The following is a 20,561-nucleotide window of genomic DNA, read 5'->3' on the forward strand; positions in this document are numbered from 1 at the left end:
GCCAGCAAAGGGACCCCTGTAAATCTTCTTCTGACTGTTGTCTGATCCCCTTACCATCTGTGGGCTGAGAGGTCTGGAAACTGCTACTGCTGCCACCAATTCAGTAGCCCTGAAGCCTGCTGCTTGTTTGCTGGAACTGAGCCTGTGCTGGATCGCATTCTTCTATTACCCTGGTGTGACAGACTTTTCCTGACGACCTTCTAAGTTGTCTTGGTTTCCCTTGTATTTTGTGGGTTCTGCTGCTCTAGTATTTGTTTAGAATCATTATCTAAAGGCATTTGGAGGGGTTTGGGAGAAAGCTCAGATGAATCTCTGCCTTTTCTTCGCCATCTTGGCTCTGCCTTTGAGGACACCTTTCTGATCTAGGCTTGCTGCCTTGATGAATGGAGAACCAGAAAGGGACAGCATCTATTTTAATTATTGGTAGGAATTATGTCCTTTTAAGTATCTTGTTACAAATACATTCATTTTCATTGAATTTAATGATCCTTCAGTATTTCATTGCATTCTAATCCTGAGCCTGAATCTCTGGACTGACCTGAGGGAGGCCTGCCCCAAAATGCCCTTGTTATCTACACCAAAGTTGCTAAGTCCCAGAAAATTGCTTATCCCCAGGCATCAGCTTTGCCTGTAGTACCGGAGTTAGAAGACAAATGCTTTACAAACTTTAAAGTGCTATAGGAATACGAAGTATTAACATACACTGTTTCTGTACCTGGTCAAATTCTTTAAAATAAATAATAAAATGATATATCTAAAAGCTATCAGAACAAATAAACCCAGTATCTCACCTCTGCTTGACAGAAACTGGTTTGTTTTTTGGAAACGAGCATAGTAAGGGTATAGAGAGAAATCAATAGGCCATCACACTGCATGAAGCAGGGGAGTAGAAAATTAACGAGGTGTGACCAAATGAGTCTAGACTGTATTCCTGCTTTGCCTACAATTGCATTATCTAGACTCAACTCTTTTTCTTCTCCCCGGAGGGTGCTCTCTATGTCCTAGCTCAAAAAAAAAAAACAAAAAAAAAGGGAAAGAAAGGAGTCTTGTATTAAAGGAGTCATATAAAAATAATGACATCTTTTCATGAACTTGACAAATCCCTTCTCAATTCTGAATCCTCTTTTGTTTTCCACTGAGTTCATCTGACAAACTGAAAGATGATTGTTCACTTTGGGGAAACCTTGGCAATATTTTCAATGAGAACAGGCCAGTCCTCATATCCTAGATTAGCTTTATCTTTTGTTCCAGTAAAATGGCATTGGGCTAAGTTCATTATGTGAGAAGGACACTGCCTTGTGGAGAGCCAGTGCCTTTCCACAGTCTGTCACCCCTGTCTGGAACACTCACCTTTTTAAACTCTGCTTCTGATGATCTATTCAAACCCTTCAAAACCTCTTAACATGACTTCGATTCAGATGCCACTTCTCAAATGAAGCTGTTCTAGCCTAAGTTTGATCTAATTTGGCTTAAATTCAGGGCCACGATATTCAAATTAGGCAGCTGCTTTCAGCCCACACCTTCCTTCCCCTAGGTCTCAGGAGATGCTGAGGCCAAGAAAGGCAACCTCTACATACTCCTCAGAGAGGCCTCCTTCCGACAGACAGTGGCTCATGGTCCGTGACCCTGATTATCCACCTGCAGTAAATTTCCCATCAGCTGCTAACAGCTGAGTCTGTTCAAGTAAAGCCTAGCATAGAAGCATCATCACCTGATAAATATTTAAATATTTAAAACTTTTATTAAGTGCTCACTCTATACCAGGCATTTCTACTAAGTGCTGAGGAGACTAGTTTGTTGTTGAGTCATTTCAGTTGTGTTCTACTCTTTGTGATCTCATTTTGGTTTGGTTTTTTTGTTTGTTTGTTTGTTTTTTGTCAAAGACAGTGGAATGGCTTGCCATTCCTTCTCCAGCTCATTATGTAGATGAGGAAACTGAGGCAAACATGGTTAACTGACTTGCCCAGGGTCACACAGCTAGCAAGTGTCTGAGGACAGATTAAAACCCAGGTCTTCCTGACTGCAGACTGGTGCTCTATCCACCAGGCCACAGAGCTGCTCCAAGCGCACGAATACAAACAAACAAAGGACAGTCTCTAAGCTGAGTTTCCATTCTAACGAGAAAAGGGAAGAAAGAGGAAGTATATAAAATGGGGGTTGGGAGAGGCTGCTGCTAGTATTTTTCTCCCTTCTTAAATAACCTTATATCTATTTAGTAGCATATGAATTGTATCCCCATAACATAATGCAATGTAAAATTTCTCAAAGGTAAGGACTCTTTTTTTTTTTTGCCTTTGTAAATCTTGGGTAAGTGACTTGACTGCCTTGGGGGTTGAGCTACATGGCCTCAGAGTTCCCTTACAGCTCTGGGCCTAACGGTCCCTGACACATAGTAGGCAGTTAATAATTGCTTGCTGAACTGAATTGTTTTCATTGCAAAGTCTTGAATATTATGCTTTATGGTTGAAAAGTTTTCTATGGATGCCTTATGGAGTTTCTTTATTAGGTAGTTATAATATTTAAGGTCTTAGAATGGTTAGAAGACACCCTTTATTTTTCCTGAGTGCATCATTCACACCGGGTCAGGGACCAGATCTGTGATTTCAGTGTACCACTGAAATTCTATATGACAGAAATCCTTCTGCCTATGCAGGTGGGTACCTGCTCTGCAGCTTAATAGTCTTAGAGAGTCACCACAGGTTAAGTGACTTGCCCAAGGTTATGCAGCCAGTGGACGTCAGAAGGGGAACTTGAACCCACATCTTTGCTTAGTTCTGTGTTTGGCACACAGTAGGTGCTCTAGCAATGCTTATTCCCCTTTCCATTCCTGGCTTTCAGGCTGCCTCTCTGTCATTACCAGAATTGCTGTCATGATTGCCATTAATATTTAGGTAACACTGTGGTTTTAAAAAGAGAAGCATTTTCACATCCAGTAAATGGGCTTTCCCTTCTGACCTTCCCCACAACGTTGTGAGGCGCACTGGAGACTTAGGTTCAGGAAGCTTTAGGGACTTACCAAGGTCACATAGGTGGCAGAGCTGGCTCCATGTCCAACCTTTCCACCACACCACAACAGGAAGATCTTTTTACAATAGTAACGAGTGCAATCCTTCTCTCTCCCTTCTGGAGGGTAGAAACAGGGTCTCCCTTGTGACCAGTTCTGCCTAGTTGAAGCAGACCATCTTTTCTGGCAACTGAGGATTTTCATTTTGCCCAGTGAAAGTATGCCTGTGCTCCCCTACAGTTAAAGGTCAGTGCAGTGGAAGGCACTGGATCTAGAGTCTGAAGACCTGGCTGGGTTCAGCCCCCAGCTCTGCCACTCCTTTGACTTTACCTCTCCCTAACTGTGCCATCCCTCTAATGACTTTTTGTAAGTCATTTTATCTGGGCTGTAAAAATGAGGGAAGTGAATTAGATGATCACTAAGGTAATTCCAAATCTTATAAAAAACTGTAATAATGGGAAGGTAGTAGAAGCTACTATATAATCCTAAGGAATAGGCCTATCCCAGGCACATCTTTGGGGACTGTAGCCATACTGGAGCAACTAGGTGGCACAGTGAATAAAGTGCCAAGCCTGGAGGCAGGAAGACTCATCTTCCTGAGTTCAAATCTGGCCTCAGACACTTTATTATCTGGAATTTTGGCCAAAAATTAGGATTAGGCCAAATTCTCATACCATATACTACAATAAACTCCAAATGGATAAATGACCCAGATATAAAAAGTTACCTCTTAAATAAATTAGAGCAGCCAGGTGGTATATTGGATAGAGCTCTGGGCCTGGAGTCACAAACTCATCTTCTTGAGTTCAAATCTGGCCTCAGATACTTACTAGCTAGGTGACCTTGGCCAAGTTACTTAACCCTGTTTGTCTCACTTTCCTCATCTGTCAAATGAACTGAAGAAGAAAATGGCAAGCCACTCCAGTATCTCTGTTAACAAAACTTCAAATGGGGTCACGACTGAAAAGCAACTGAACAAGAGCTGCAGGTACCGTACTTCGTTTTAGGACCCTATCCTAACCTGTAAAGGGAAAAGCACTGCCATCAGATGGGAGGTGGAGTGCAACAAGGTCTACCTCACATGCATCACTGACTGTGCCACTGCACCAAATGGAAACTTTCCCCCGTGTTCTCAGCTGTGGATTCCAAGCTTTCTCTGGACTCAGTGCTTACCTCACTCCTGGAGGCACAAGGGACAAATGGTCAGAGATTTTTCTTTATCAGCAGTTTATGAAGTTTGACCAATGATCCATCTCCTTTGGCATTCAAGTCAGGGAAGGTCTTGTCACGGCTGCCTTGATGTCTTTAGATTAAATATACTCCTCAATTAAATGGACTTGGCTCATGGCTCATGCCCAGGTCTGGCAAGACCACTGAATGATGATATTAGTGGAAAAGAGAAGAAAAATCCTGTAAAGTAAGTAGTGGTGGATTCCTTAATGTAGTGTCTCAGTTCTCTCCTACCCTTCTAGCCTCTCACCCCTCCCTCTACTCAAATGATAGACCACAAGAATTACATAGGGCTCCTAAAGATGTTTGTGTTCACAAGAAGCTCTTTTCAGAAGCAGAGCCAGTTTTTATCAAAAGGAAAGAAGGGAGCATTTATGAAGTACTTACTGTATGCCTGGCTGTATGCTAAGAGCTTTACAAGTTTCATCACATTTGATCTTTATAACAATGCTGGAGAGTAGGTGTTATTGTTACCTCCATTTTACAGTTGAGGAAACTGAGGCAGGCAGATATTAAGTGACTTCCCCAATGTCCTACAACTAGTGAGTAGGTGAGGCTGGATTTGAACTGTAGCAAGCACCCTGACACATCCAGGATGACCTGCTAGCACAGGTTCTTAATCTGCTTTTCTAAAAGGAAAGCAACTTTTGGGGGGGGGGTCAACGATCTTTAATCATATATACCAACAGAGAAAATACAAACTGAGAAATAAAGACCAACAGACAGAGAGTCTAATTGTCTGACCATAAGCACTACATACATCGCAGATCAACAGACAGATCTGACTGTCTGGCCACTATGTACATAACATACATACATAGTTACCAGAGAGAGAAGCACCAACGTTGGAGTTTTCAAGGAGGGGAGAGGGCTCCTTAATGGCTACCCAGAGTCTCACCTGGCAATGAACCTTCTTCCAAGCCCCCAAAGCAAAACCTCACTTCAGAGTATAGACAGATAGATAGATAGATAGATAGATAGATAGATAGATAGATAGATAGATAGATAGATAGATGATAGATAGAAAGATGATAGATAGATAGATGATAGAAAGATGATAGATAGATAGATAGATAGATAGATAGATGATAGATAGATGATAGATAGATAGACAGACAGACAGACAAATAGATAGATAGATGATAGATAGATAGATGATAGATAGATAGATAGACAGACAGACAGACAGATAGATAGATGATAGATAGATGATAGATAGATAGATGATAGATAGATAGACAGACAGACAGACAGACACAGATAGATGATAGATAGATAGATAGATAGATAGATAGATAGATAGATAGATAGATAGATGGATGGATAGACAGACAGACAGACAGACAGATAGATGATAGACAGATAGACAGACAGACAGATAGATAGATGATAGATAGAAAGATGATAGATAGACAGATAGATAGATAGATAGATGATAGATAGATAGATAGATAGATAGATAGATAGATAGATAGATAGATAGATAGATAGACATATATTTATATTTATATATATACTCTTCAGAGGCCAAGGGCATCATGACCCTGCAGACCCATTGCCTCATTAACAATTCACAAAAGGTGTGGGCCTTCCTACAAAACAAGCCTCCCCTAATCAAGCTTCCCTTAATGGGCTCCACCTAAGGCCTATTAATGGGGGTAGATCTTTAACTCGAATTAACATAAATCTCATTAACATTACAGTTTGGAATGAACAAATACCAATCATACTATTTAAAATGTAGGGGATGTATAGGTCAAATGAATTAGTGGACTCAGTTTTTGTCATGGACATGATCTTTAACTGATTACCTTATTAGAAATTTTGACGGAATAGAGGAATGTGTTTAATTGTCCTTTGTATCAATTCAAGCAATCTTTTTATAGTTTTTCTACGAATTTTTGTGATAGAAAGATAGCACTGACTTGAGACACAATGAGTTGGGTTCGAGCCTTTGGGTTCGAGCCTTGACTCTGCCGAATATTGTCCAAGTTACCTTGAACAGTGATGGAATTTCTCAGTGTTCCAGGAAACTTTCTATGACTATATGCTGGAGTAGCAATTGCCAAAGTGCAGGCTGGGTACCCCTGCAGTTCCCTGAGTTCCTTTTTAGGGGTCTCTAATGTCAAAACTATTTTTTTGCAATAATACTGATATTTTAATTTTCAATGTTGAAAAATATTGATAGGTGTAACTGGCATAAACAAAACCTCTTTGGAAAGGGGTCCTCAGTCATTTTTAAAAGTTTGGGAACCATTGTGTTGTTAAAAACCAGTTGTCTTTGGGAGAGGAAATTTCCTCATTGAAGTTTCCCATACCAATGAAATCACAAGGTTCAGCCCTAAAAAACAAAGCAACGAAAAAAAAAGAAAACTTGTAAAACTTCCCAGTTCTAATGGATTTATTGATTGACCAGTCCGAATCAAGTTTCAGGACAAATCTTCATTCTGTATTAAATTCTAGATGGAATATTTAGAAATGGAAACACGGAAAAATAACTCCTAAGTGTCAAAAAAAAAGTCTGTGGGAAAACACCTGCATGTTTTCCAATATAGAATTATGTCTATTGGTTTCTCTGGAAACCTGAACTTTCCTTGACCTCCCAGAAAGTAGTCACTTCAACAGAATGAAAGACAACATGATACGCATGTCCAAAAATAAACAATTGTTTAAAGTGCATTTTAACCTCAGAGACCTCAAAAGAAAAGGCAGCTGCAGTGTTTACTGATAACACAAGAGGAATTTGGTAGAAAAATTACTGACCTAGAAAAAAATTGTTAAATCTCTCATAGTCTTTGTTTTCGGCTGGCTGAAGTCCAGAAAGCATCCGACAGGGTTTTCAGACTAATAACGACATTCCTAAACGGAGGAAAATGGGCCAAAGCCCTGGAGCGAAGGTGTTATGCCAGGACTCAGGGATGGCGACCTCTGGGTATAAACTAGGAGAGACAACTTGGCGGGGTAAATAGCTTTTGAAAGACTGTTCAATGGAACCATTCTGGGAAGATTCAGGATTTTACATTTTTATTAATGAGTCCAAACTCACCAACAAAATAAAATGTGAAACGGAATCACAATGCTCTCTGTTTTGAAGTGGAACTTCATTCCAAGTACTTTTAACCCTTAAGCACTCATAGACTCCCATGGAATTCATAAGTTGGTACAGTATTACAATCCTTGTATGCCATAGAAAAAGAGGCTAAGTGGATATGCTTTGGATGGAAGGCATTTAAGTAACCAGGATAGCGGATACCTCTTTACCCTGGAAGCTTGTTCCTGCCCTGGAATTCCTCTCTGGCCCCGAAGCTTTACCCCGTGATTGGCTGGTTCTTCTCAGACCTTCTAATTTAAAGAAGAGGCCCACGTCAAAGATGTGTTCGCCCTGCTCAAGGCTGCACCGCTAACTCATCTCCTCAAGACCTTCTCTCCTGTGCCACTACCTAGATGCCTTTTCCCTGCCTACCCCAATCCCACCTCCCCATCCCCACTCCTGCCACTGGACTTCTAGGACTCTGGAGGAGAGAGTGAGGCTCATGGCTGTGCTATTCTGCCTCACTTAAATCCAATCCATGAAAAAGTCAAAGCATCATCCTGGGGTCATCACCCATCCTCTTCAAATGAAGGATGACCAATAACAGCACACAAACATAAACTTAACAGTTCCCTTTTTGTGAGTTGTTTTCCCCTATTAGAATATAATCACCTTGAGGACCTAGTCTATGTTCTGCTTAGGTTTATATTTCTAGGGCTTCGCATTTTGCCTGGTACATTTGTTGTTGTTCAGTCATTTTTAAGTTGGGTTCGGGTTCAACTCTTTGTGACCCCATTTGGGGTTTTCTTGGCAAGGATGTTGGAGTGGTTTGCCATTTTCTTTTCTAGTTCATTCTATCAATGAGAAATGGAAGCAAACAGGGTTAAGTGGCTTGCCCAGGGTCACACAGCTAGGAAGTGTCTGAAGCCAGATTTGAACTCAGGAAGATGAGATTTCCTGACTCAAGACCTGGCTCTCTATCCACTGTGCCACCTAGCTGCCTCTGCCTGGCACACAGTAAACACTTGATAAATGATTGTTGACCAACTGACGAACAAAGTCAGAGTGGTACAGTAGTAAAGGGACTGACTTGTAAAGAAAGAGGACTTATGGTCTCATCCTGATTCTACTACTTCTACCTGTCAGTGCTGGGAAAGTTACTTGACCTTTCTGGGCCTCAGTTTTCACTTCCTTAAAAAATGAAAGAGTTGAACAAGATGACTTATATGGTCTCTTCCAAATTTGAATCTAGAAATCTATAAGCTTTTGGTCAGGACCTGTGATTCCACTAAGTATGGAGAACTTCCTGAGTGGAAACTCCTTCCACTAATGCAGAACCATTTACAGGTTTTTATATGGATAATAATTTATAGTATTGTATAGGTATAGTCTTAGAGAATGGCCCAGGTACTTAATGAGTTACCGTGGGTCACAGCTATAGGTGTCAGAGGGGGGACCTGGAGCCTTGACTTGGAGGTCAGGCCTCCATTCATTCTGCAGCACTACTTTTGCTGATATGTTTATATGTGTGTATACATATACTGAAAGTCATGTTGACTCAGTGACCCATTATTCCCAGCCTTGTTTGTCAATCAGTGTTGGGGGAGGTTCTGTTAGAGCAGGCAAAATAAAGTGACTTATAAAAGCTGACCCCACCTTGAAGCCATTGCTGATCTATCGTGATCAGCCCATCAAAGTGTTGCTGCCTTGACATGCTTATAATAAGCTCCTGTTAATTTTCTTTGTTCTGAGTTTTGCCTCATTAATCAGGTTGAAAATCAAATGAAGAAATTTCCTTTCAACACATGTGTGTATCTCTCTGTGTGTACATATATACATATCATACATAAACACATCTTAAATGTAATATATACATACATGTATATGTATATTCAACAGTAAAAGCTCAGGCTGTCAAAATAAGTTTTCTTAATAGTTTCTAATCAGGTGCTTTGATCTGAAAATCTTTTTTACCTGGGGGAGAGTTAGAAGGTTTTAATAAGATGTTCTATCAGCAGAATCTAGTTCCTCTATTAGGAATGCCCTGTTCTTGGATTCACGGAACCGAAAGGGTCTTGGATGAACTGTCACCACCCACAGAAGATGCCCTTGGGAGACTCCTTATAACATGCCTTAAGTTGCTTAACAGTAACTCTCTACTGCAATCACCTGGGGAATATAGGGTTGAGGGCATCTGGGGGCTAGGTGTGGAAGGAAGATGGACCACAGGGAACACTGCATCCCTGCACTCACAAACTTTCCATTTTCCTCCTGCTTGGGTTCTCTTCCCTGTCCCCCTTACCAATTATATATAGCAGTATTCTAAAATAGTTATTTTATGAAGGACAATTTAAAAAGAAACTTTTAAAATGTCTTTTCCAGGGAATGTCAGGGTGTCAATTACATGCAAATGAAGCAAGTGATAGGTGAGTTAGAGTTGTTTTTGTTGTCATCTGTCCTTTGTTCTGGAAGACGACCATGGGCATCAGGAAGGCGATGCCATGACATGCAAGTGAATTGGATTTAAGTGAGGTTGGTCAGTTGATTCTGCACAGATTTCAAGGATGAGTCTGTCCCTTCCAAGCACTCTCTGCTTCTTTCCCTTTCTGGTTGGATGACTTATGCCTTAAGCCCAGAGGATAACAGGCCAGCAGCAAAACTCTTTTGTACATCTGAAACAGATTAAAATGCGATTGGGAAATAATTAACAAAATAAATAAAAATGCAGTATAACATAGATAACATTAATTATTTTTCTAAGTCAATATGCAGGTAGAGATCTGTTTCTATTTGAGTCTGACAGAAGTGCATCAAGTTGTATTTGGGTCACAGCTCCTGTATCCAAGATTGAACTTTCTCTTTTAACTCAATCATTTCTTGGTCTCTAGGAAAAAAAGGTATTTTTCTTTTTGGGCTTTAGATCCTGTTATCAGCTATGTGTTGGAATCTTTCTCCTTAAGACAGCTTTATGGGGGCAGAGCCAAGATGGCGGAGTAGAAACATACAAATACACTAGCTCCGAACCCACAGCCCATGAAATATCTGTAGAAAAGAGCTGCCAATAAATTTGGGAGCAGGAGAAGCCACATAACAGCGGAGTGGACAAGATTTCTGTTCCAGAGAACCTGAAAACCTCTCGCAAAAGGTTCTTCGCGCCATGGACTGGGAGCCGAGCACAGCCCTGCCGCGGCCGCCCGGTGCTGAGAGGAGCAGATCCGAGCGGGGAGCAGATCTGAGCAGGCTTCAGGGACAGAATCTCCAGCAGCCACGCGGGTCCCTCCACCCACAGGTGACAAGGGTCGGTGAGAGGGTCTCTTCCACGGGTCAAGAGGGGAGTGGGGAGCCCCCATGACTCAGGCCCCCTCGGGAGGCACCAGCGGAGGTGGGAGCAGACTGGGGCTCCCCAAGCAGGCAGGAGCCTGGATCCATTGTTGAAGGTCTCTGCATAAACCCCCTGAGGGAACTAAGCCCGTGAGGCGGCCCTGCCCCCACCTGAGCACCTGAACTTGATCTCACACTGAATAGCAGCCTTGCCCCCACCCAAGGCCCTGAGGCTGGGAAGCAGCATTTGAGTTTCAGACCCCAAGCTCTGGCTGGGAGGATCCAGAGGTGAGGTGGGTGTGAGGAGAATATTCAGAGGTCAAGTCACTGGCTGGGAAAATGCCCAGAAAAGGGAAAAAAACCAAGACTATAGAGGATTACTTTCTTGGTGAGGAGGTTTCTCCTCCCCTCCTTTCTGATGAAGAAGAGCAGTGCTCACCATCAGGGAAAGACACAGAAGTCAGGACTTCTGTATCCCAGCCCACTCAATGGGATCAGACCTGGGAAAAGCTCAAAAAGAGCTCAGAAAATTTTGAAAATTATGTTAGAGAGGTGGAGGAAAAACTAGGAAGAGCAATAAAAGACATGCAAGCAAAGTATGAACAGCAGATCAGCACTCTGCTAAAGGAGACCCAAAAAAATGCTGAAGAAAATAACACCCTGAAAAATAGGCTAACTCAATTGGGAAAGGAGGTTCAAGAAGCCAATGAGGAGAAGAATGCTTTCAAAAGCAGAATTAGCCAAATGGAAAAGGAGATTCAAAAGCTCACTGAAGAAAATAGTTCTTTCAAAATTAGAATGGAACAGATGGAGGCTAAGGACTTTATGAGAAACCAAGAAATCACAAAACAAAACCAAAAGAATGAAAAAATGGAAGATAATGTGAAATATCTCATTGGAAAAACAACTGACCTGGAAAATAGATCCAGGAGAGACAATTTAAAAATTATGGGACTACCTGAAAGCCTTGATCAAAAAAAGAGCCTACACATCATCTTTCATGAAATTATCAAGGAAAACTGCCCTGATATTCTAGAACCAGAGGGCAAAATAAATATTGAAAGAATCCACTGGTCACCACCTGAAAAAGATCCAAAAAGAGAAACTCCTAGGAATATTGTGGCCAAATTCCAGAATTCCCAGGTCAAGGAGAAAATGTTGCAAGCAGCTAGAAAGAAACAATTCAAGTATTGTGGAAATACAATCAGGATAACACAAGATCTAGCAGCTTCTACATTAAGGGATCAAAGGGCATGGAATAGGATATTCCAGAAGTCAAAGGAACTAGGACTAAAACCAAGAATCACCTACCCAGCAAAACTGAGTATAATACTTCAAGGGAAAAATTGGTCTTTCAATGAAATAGAGGACTTTCAAGCATTCTTGATGAAAAGACCAGAGCTGAAAAGAAAATTTGACTTTCAAACACAAGAATGAAGAGAAACATGAAAAGGTAAACAGCAAAGAGAAGTCATAAGGGACTTATAAAAGTTGAACTGCTTACATCCCTACATGGAAAGACAATATTAGTAACTCTTGAAACTATTCAGTATCTGGGTACTGGGTGGGATTGCACACACACACATGCACACACACACACACACACACACACACACACATAGAGACAGAGTGCACAGAGTGAATTGAATAGGATGGGATCATATCTTAAAAAAAAATGAAATCAAGCAGTGAGAGAGAAATATATGGGAGGAGAAACGGAGAAATGGAATGGGGCAAATTATCTCTCATAAAAGAGGCAAGCAAAAGACTTTTTTAATTTGGGGAAAAAGAGGGGAGGTGAGAGAAAAACATGAAGTTTACTCTCATCACATTCCACTAAAGGAAGGGATAAAATGCACACTCATTTTGGTATGAAAACCTATCTTACAATACAGGAAAGTGAGGGATAAGGGGATAGGCAGGGTGGGGGGGACGATGGAAGGGAGGGCATGGGGAGGAGGGTGCAATTTGAGGTCGACACTCAGGGGAGGGACAGGATCAAAAGAGAGAATAGAAGTAATTGGGGGCAGGATAAGATGGAGGGAAATATAGTTAGTCTTATACAACACGACTATTATGGAAGTCATTTGCAAAACTACACAGATTTGGCCTATATTGAATTGCTTGCCTTCCAAAGGGAGGGGGTGGGGAGGGAGGGAGGATAAGAAGTTGGAACTCAAAGTTTTAGGAACAACTGTTGAGCACTGTTCTTGCTACTAGGAAACAAGAAATACAGGTAAAGGGGTGTAGAAAGTTATTTGGCCCTACAGGACAAAAGAGAAGATGGAGACAAGGGCAGAGAGGGATGATAGAAGAGAGAGCGGAGTGGTGATGGAGGCAATTGGAATGTTTGGTGTTTTGGGGTGGGGGGAGGGGACAAGGGGGGAGAAAATTTGGAACCCAAAAATTCTGTGAAAATGAATGTTAAAAGTTAAATAAAAAAAAAAGACAGCTTTATTTCGGGACCCCAAAACCACAGAATTTCCTTGAATTTAGCATCTAATCTTCATGGGTAAATCCTGATTCTCTCTAGGTCTCCAATCTCTTACCTTGTAAAAAAGCCCCAAGCTTTTAAACTGCCCTCTCCTCAGGCTTCAGGCTATTTGCATCTCTCTCTTCCAGGCACATAAAATAAATTTCTAATTTGCCCACAAATTCCATCCCAAGATGTCCCAAAATTGTTTATTCCTTTACAATGTTGAAATAACCTAACACCTATTTTCCCTTTTCATCCTATCTGCCCTTTAACCTGATGTGAGTCAGCTAACCCATATTTATTGAGCATTTACTTTGTATAAGTGAGGATACAAAAATGAATAGAACTCTTAAGTGACTTGTAGCTGAATGAGGGAGGTAGGACACATGCACATGAAACGAAAATTAGAGAATTGCCCAAAAGTCTTAGTGTAGTTTTCTATTCTTAAGCTTAAAATGACACTAAGAATTTTGGGACATCCTGTCCATGGTTGTTAATGATTGGTCCTGAATGTGATAGGAATTCAGAGGAGAAAGAGATTAGTTTTAACTCAGGTGATCAAAGAAGGTTTCACAGAGAAGATGGCATTTGAGTTGTCGTTATGGATACTTAGAAACTTATATGTTCAGAAGCTGGGGAAAGGACCTCTCTTAGAGCTCCAGAGACTCTAGTTATCTCTTAGGGACTTTCCCTTGCCTGGTGAACACTTCTACCAACGTCTCATCCCAGCATTCAAGGGCTCTCTCGTGGGGCTCTAAACAATCTGTCTGTCCAGTTTTAACTTACTGCATTCATCTTCACATTTTCCTGTGTTCCAGCCACACTATTTATTTACTCCTTTTGTTATTTATTGTGCAATTTATTCTCTGTCCTTGTTTCATTCTTCCTATCTTTACAACTTTGTCCTAACTTGCCCTTATGCCTCTCCTGAAATACTTCCCTTCTGTTCAGCCTGATTATAGTCATCAAGGTGCTTCTTCAAGGTGCTGCTCCGACCTGCGATCCCTGCTTACAGTCTTCTACCTGAAATTTCTTGTCCTGCTTTGGATCCCTCCTTTGTAATTGTTATAATCTTTGTTGTTATTTGGTCATTTCGGTTGTGTCTGACTCTTCACGACCCCATTCGGGTTTTCTTGGCAAAGATACTGAAGCGGTTTGCCGTTTCCTTCTTCAGCTCATTTTACAGATGAAGAAACTGAGGCAAACAGGGTTAAGTGACTTGCCCAAAGTCACAGAACTAGTAAGTTTGTGAGGTTGGATTTGAACTCAGGTCTTCCTGACTTCTGGCCCAACACTCTATCCACTGTACCACTGGCTGTCCTTATAGTCTTTTCCATATATTATGTATCAGGGGTGGGGAACCTGCAGCCTAAAGGCCACATGTGGCCTTCTAGGTCCTCTGGTGTGGTCTTTTGACTGAGCCCAAGTTTTACAGAACAAATCCTTTTATTAAGGGGATTTGTTCTGTGAAGTTTAGATTCAGTCAAAGGGCCACACTTGAGGACCTAGAGGGCCACATAGGTTCCCTACCCCTGGATATATTATAGCTTTTCCCATATATTGAATATTTGTGTATGTTTCTCTTCTCCCCTTTAGACTATAAACTCTTTGAGGGAAGGATCTAATTTCATTGTTGTATTCCTTAATAGTTCGCCAGCGCCTTGTATAAATTATGCTTTTGTTTTATTGAAGGCAGTTGGGTGGGTATGGTGGACAGACCACGGGATCTAGAATGAGAAAGACCTGAGCTCTCAGCTTTTGGACAATTCCAACTTGCCCCAGCTGGGCAAATCATCTAATCTCTGTCTACTTCTATTTTCATCTGAATAATGGCGATAGTAAGAGCCCCTCCTTCCTGGGGGGGTGGGTGGGTGGGGAATGTTGTGAAGATGAAATAAGACATTATCTGCAAAGTACTGTGTAAACTTAAAGTGCTATAGTTATTGTTAGTATTAGTTCAGATCTGGGATTTCATTGACACAGGGAACTTCTGGTAGTGAAGCCCTCTCTGCCAGTGCATACTGTCAATTATTTTGCAACTTATAGTCTTAGAACACATACTTTAAAAAATTTAATTGAGTGTGGAGAGGAGCAGCATGAGCAGAGGTGAAAAGATGGGAAGCCTAAGTACTCAGGGTAGTCAGTAGAGCCATCTGACTGAAGTAGAGGCTGCCAATAGAGAATACCATGGGATGTTTTATATGTGTGTATGTATGTATGTACATATGTATATACAGATATATGTCAACGATATAAAATGAGAGTAGTAGAATGGGGATTCAAATAGCAAACTAAAGAATTTAGACTTTATCCCGTAGGTTATATGGAGCCCTTGGTAATTTTTGAGCAAAAGAATGTCATGTTCAAAAGCAGTATTTCAGATGACAAATCTAGTGGCCACACGTAGGGGAGTGAGGGGGGTGACATGCAAGGTATCTCAAGGAAAAATATTACAGTTGTGCACATATAATGAGATACAATCCTGTCTCAGGATGTAGCAGTGGGCATGGAAAGGAATAGAGAGGTGTGAAATATACTGTATTTTGAAGAAAGAATTGATGAGATGTGGTAACTAACTGGACATAGAATGGAATGAGGATGAAAGAGGGTTCCCTTACAGGGCACTGTGAATGGAATTTTTTCTACAAGGTTTAAGAAAGGTCAGTTGGTCCAATCCCCTGACTTCAAATGGATGAACGCTGAAACCCTCTGGCATGGATAATTAGTTTTCCTTTTTCTCCTTTAAAGTGTGTGTATAGTCCCATATATGCCAACACATTCATGGTAGCACTGTTTGTGGAATAAAAGAAGTAAATACAAAGTGAGAATGGGGAATGACTATCCAAACTATTCTATGGGAATGTGATATAATGACATTCCGAGGAATGACAATTTACAAGGAGAGAACACAAGAAGATTCATATTGACTGATGCAGAATGAACTTGGCAGAACCAGAAAAACAAGAAAAGCACGGTGATTACAATAATGGGAGCAGAATGAAAAATAAAACTAGGTGGTACAATGGATAGAACCAAGCTGGGAATTAGGAAGACTCATCTTCATGAGTTGATATTAGTTGTGGGACCTTGGGCAGGTCACTTAACCCTGTTGGCCTCAGATTTTCTCATCTGGAAAATACCCTGGAGAAGGAAATGGCAAACCACTCCAGGATCTTTGCCAAGAAAATCCCAAATGGAGTCACAAAGAGTCAGATACAACTGAAATAACTCAACAATAACAAATAATCATAGTCACCAACCTTGGTCCCAGAGAATATATGAGAAATAAACTTCCTTTCTTTGAAGAAATAGGACTCTGGCTAATGACAGAGGGCCTGAAGTTTGGAAGCGTTTTTGGTGGCTCTTCAGGGGGGCCCCCAGCCATCAGAGTGCTGCAGAACGAATACATAGAGTTACACCAAAAACGGTATGGCTACCGCTTCGATTAGCATGAGAAAAAGGGAAAGAAGGAAAGCCAAGAGGCTCATGAACGTTCAAAGAAAAGAAAATGATTGGTCTAAAGGCCAAACGCTACCATAAACAGCATCATGCTGAGAAGATTCAGATGAAAAAGACTGTCAAGGTGCATGAAAAGAGAAATACCACGCGAAAGAACGATGAGAAAACACCCCAAGGAGCAGTGCCTGCATATCTGCTGGACAGAGAGGGACAGTCCCAAGCCAAAGTCCTTTCCAATATGATTAAACAGAAACAAAAAGAGAAAGCTGGTAAATGGGAAGTGCCCTTGCCAAAAGTTCCTGCTCAGGGAGAAACAGAAGTGTTAAAGGTCATTCGTACAGGAAAGAGAAAGAAGAAGGCTTGGAAGAGAATGGTTAGCAAAGTCTGCTTTGTTGGGGATGGCTTTACTCCAAAACCACTGAAATAGGAGAGATTTATTAGGCCAATGGGTTTACGTTTTAAGAAGGCTCATGTAACTCATCCTGAACTTAAAGCCACTTTTTGCCTACGCATACTTGGTGTGAAGAAAAATCCCTCCTCCCCACTGTATACAACTTTGGGTGTTATAACCAAAGGGACTGTCATTGAAGTGAATGTGAGTGAGCCGGGCCTTGTGACACAAGGAGGCAAAGTTATCTGGGGAAAATATGTACAGGTTACCAACAATCCAGAAAATGATGGATGCATAAATGCTGTCTTGCTTGTTTGATTGACTGAAGTTCCACATCTTTGACAATTATTAAAGATTCTACAATAAGTCAAGGAAACTACAACAGTTACTATGTTGAATAGTCACAAAACAAAATCAAAGACCCAGTTCTCCACATTGATTGTTTGGATTTGAGATTAACTTGGAAAAGAGATGAGAATTGTTTTCTATTCTTTTATGAGACTTTTTCCATTTTGGAGTGGCAATAAAAAATACTTGTAGCTACTCAAGAAAAAAAGAAATAGGAGACTGTGGGTATGGAATCTGGCATATACTCTCAGGTGTGATCACAGTGTTGGTTGGTTTTGCTTCACTGTTTTTCGTTTTGTTAAACCTTTGTTACAAAGGAAAGGTCAATGGATTGAGGAGAGGTATATTTAGAAATGAATGTAATATTAATTTAAAAAATAACTTTCAAAAGAGAAGCAAGAAAAAAACCACTTGGAAGCAGAGATTCTCATGTCTCTCACCAAAGTCAGTTCCAGGGTTTGTTCAATCTGATGGTCACAGAGTTCCCCTACAAAGAAAGGTCTAGAGTGTCCGATCCATACAGTGTCTGAAGAAAGAAAGGTCTAGAGTGTCCGACCCATACAGTGTCTGAAGAAAGGTCTAGAGTGTCCGATCCATACAGTGTCTGAAGAAAGGTCTAGAGTGTCCGATCCATACAGTGTCTGAAGAAAGAAAGGTCTAGAGTGTCCGACCCATACAGTGTCTGAAGAAAGGTCTAGAGTGTCCGATCCATACAGTGTCTGAAGAAAGGTCTAGAGTGTCCGATCCATACAGTGTCTGAAGAAAGGTCTAGAGTGTCCAATCCATACAGTGTCTGAAGAAAGAAAGGTCTAGAGTGTCCGATCCATACAGTGTCTGAAGAAAGAAAGGTCTAGAGTGTCTGATCCATACAGTGTCTGAAGAAAGAAAGGTCTAGAGTGTCTGACCCATAAAACGTCCGAAGCTGTATGGGCTCAGCTGTTGCCATGGAAAATAATAAAGGCGATAGTAGCAGGAACCTTCCAGCTGAATGGACTTCAGAAGAACCTGGAGGAAGAGGCTGGTCCTACACAGCCAGATATTAAACAAAAAGCCCACCCCCACAAAGCGTAGTAGATTGGGAGAGCTCTCTCGAGTCTAACACTGTCTCTTGCCTGTTCTTGAACTCCTACAGTCCCAACCTTGAATGTCACCTCTCACCAACACTCTCTCAGACTATTATTGGGATTTTGGACTTCCACCTCGCAATATGAATGCCATATCACCTCCCGCTTCTAGACTTTCAGTTTCCATATATCTTTTGCTCTGTTGTCTTGTTTCGTCATCTTGATTCTCACCGTGCCCTCTCTCACCCAGCATGTACATACATCAGGTCAGGGTGCTTTCCAATCCCACCTCTCTCCAGACTAGAGAGAGAGTTCAGTGGGTAGCATGAGCCTCAAAATCAGTCATAGTGGATGAAGTCCTTGGTGGACCCAATCTTGGTCCAGGGACAAGGAGCTAGGTAGCCATAAGTAAGGTCAAAGGGAATGGCAAATAAGCTATTCTAAGAGGAAGTTATGTTGGGAGTAGGGAGTTGAGGAGGGGCAGGGAAGGGGAGGCTACAAAAAAACAAAAACAAAAACAAAGCACTAGACATAGGGACAAACAACCTGGAACATGGGCCAGCTTCCTTCTCTCACTTCTGAGTTCTTCCTGGAGTTTCCATTTTGTGGAGAGAACCAGGATGCCCATCTGGCCCAGTTTCTGACTTCAGGACTTTTCCACTTCCTCAGCCCCTTTCCACCTCCTTTTCTGTGCTATCTTCCTGTATTAGAAGGTAAGTTTGATAAGGGTAGTGACTATTTCTTCTTTGTATTTGTATCCCCAAAGCTAAGCACAGTGCTTGGCACAGTCATCACTTGACAAATGCTTGTTTCCATCCTTCCTTCCTAATAGGAAATACAGGTTCCAAGGAGCAGCTCAATAGTCTGTTAAGCTTAGATCCATGGGGACCTCCTGGTACCTTTCCCTCTCACCTCTTTCTTCCCTCACAGTGTAGATTTCATACATGCATGTATACATACATACACACATAACATATATGTGTGTATACTATTTTTTCCTTCATATATGTATACCCCAGGCTTCCAAGGTTAGGGCATTTTGCACTCCACAGGGTGCATAGGAAACTCCTAATTGGTAGAGCAAATATTAACTCCATGCTGTGATCCTGTGCATTTGGGAGTGTTTGTGGGAGAGTTTTCAGGAGGAGATGCAATCTTCCAGAAAGACAGTACTGACCTCAGAGAGGAGAGAGACTGGAAACTGCAGACATACACAGGAAAGGAGCTCTCCAATATGTCCCCAATTCCCAGCTTGCCTCAGGAGAGATTTGAGGGAGAATTTCCTCTTGAGTGAGATAAGAACCTCTTGACTGGTTTGAACTGAGTTCTTATCTTTCTTGTCTATATTTCTGGTATATCATAAAGAAACATCATTCATATAAAGATAGATAAAGACAGAAATATCTCTGTTTATATACACACATATGTATGTATGAAAATATATATGTATGTATTACACATATATATGATGAAAATATATTGTGTATATAATGCAGAGCTTTAGAGTGTTTCCAGTTCTGTTTGCTGTTTTGCTTGGATTTGTGATGGTCTTTTGTGTAATCCACCTTTGGTAGCAAGGGACCAAGCTGGATGGTATCTACCTTCCTCCTTTAAGGGCTGCTATATAAGGAATGAGCTTTTGTTCTAAACCTATTATATATTTCGACCAACGATATTTAGGGGGAGGGACCAGATCTAATCCTAATCTATTACATTCTTTCAGAGTGTGCTTCTTTGGCTTCCCTCAAGGTAGGAATCCTAGTTTCTTTTGCAGAGGGGTGGACAAGATTCCAGAAATATCTATCAATAATTCTCATGAGATGCAATTAGACCACCCAGTTGGACATCTATGTTTTACACATATACAATCTTATACTTGGAAAGTTCTTCAGGAATTTTATAGAAGTGGGGACTTTTAGGCATCTTTTGATTCTTAAGATTCTGAGGATTTTACTTCTACAACATGTGCAAATAGTATAGGACATTTATATGACAGGTTTTGTTTCTGAAAAATGCTGAGATTGTTTTCCCACAGAAATAAGGGTATAGCGAGGCATATGGGCTTATGCACTCTGATTCAGCGTGACGCTGGTGTTTTACAGGAGGTGATGTTTTTAATGAGTCAGTTAGGTGAATCAGGGAAAAATAAAATATTTACTCCATACATGGCAGTAATTTCTAGGGTGAGGAGGCCTCTAAAACTTGAAAGGAACCGAGGCTGGGACCTTCACCTTCTA

General features: G+C 41.2%; 1 pseudogene; it reads left to right on the forward strand.

The window, feature by feature from the left end:
- The first annotated feature begins 16,385 nt into the window (after positions 1–16,385).
- Positions 16,386–17,284, forward strand: LOC140502719 (ribosome biogenesis protein NSA2 homolog; annotated as a pseudogene).
- The last annotated feature ends 3,277 nt before the right edge of the window (positions 17,285–20,561 follow it).

This window comes from Notamacropus eugenii, chromosome 4 (assembly GCF_028372415.1).
Source record: "Notamacropus eugenii isolate mMacEug1 chromosome 4, mMacEug1.pri_v2, whole genome shotgun sequence".
Lineage (NCBI taxonomy): Eukaryota > Metazoa > Chordata > Mammalia > Diprotodontia > Macropodidae > Notamacropus > Notamacropus eugenii.